The following is a 595-nucleotide window of genomic DNA, read 5'->3' as shown; positions in this document are numbered from 1 at the left end:
GGGAGAAGGCCCTCGTCTCTCTCCCCGCCTTGCCACGGGAGCACCGGGACGTGCTAGAGGAGACAGCGACCCGCGGAAGCGGGGCGCGCCCCCGGCACGCCAGGACCTTAGAGCCGGGGCGGCTCGCTCGGCAGCGGGCGGGGGTACGGGCCACAAAGCCGCCCTTCTCAGGCTAGAGGTTTCATTTAGGGAGGAACCCTCGGGGACCCCACCCGGGCAGGTGAGGCCTCACGCGCGGCGCCGCTTTTAGCCCCTTTTAACTTTCGCGACGCCGCCGCCTCGCTCTCGGCTCGGCCAACCCCCGCCACACGCAGCTGCTCGCGGCCGGCACCCGCGGGTACCCGGAACCGAGGACGACACCGGCGCCTCACGCGTTTTAGGACACCTGAAAACTCACGGGGCCACGCAGCAGTCACAAAGCCGGTTGCGGTAGACCGGTCCCCGAACCCTGCCCCAGCGCCGGGGGGGAGGTGGAAAGGGGAGGATGCGGCAAGGCACGCGCCGGGCCGCTAACGCCACGGCTCCCCCCCGCTCGAGCCGCTCGGGGCTGGGGGAACGAGGACGACACCTCACACGCGACGGGAAGCGAAGTGGA

This window comes from Melanerpes formicivorus, unplaced genomic scaffold, assembly GCF_026170545.1.
Source record: "Melanerpes formicivorus ecotype bairdi unplaced genomic scaffold, bMelFor1.0.p_v2 SCAF_593, whole genome shotgun sequence".
Classification (NCBI taxonomy): domain Eukaryota; kingdom Metazoa; phylum Chordata; class Aves; order Piciformes; family Picidae; genus Melanerpes; species Melanerpes formicivorus.
The sequence above is the reverse complement of the archived record's forward strand: the minus strand, read 5'-3'. Positions refer to the sequence as shown.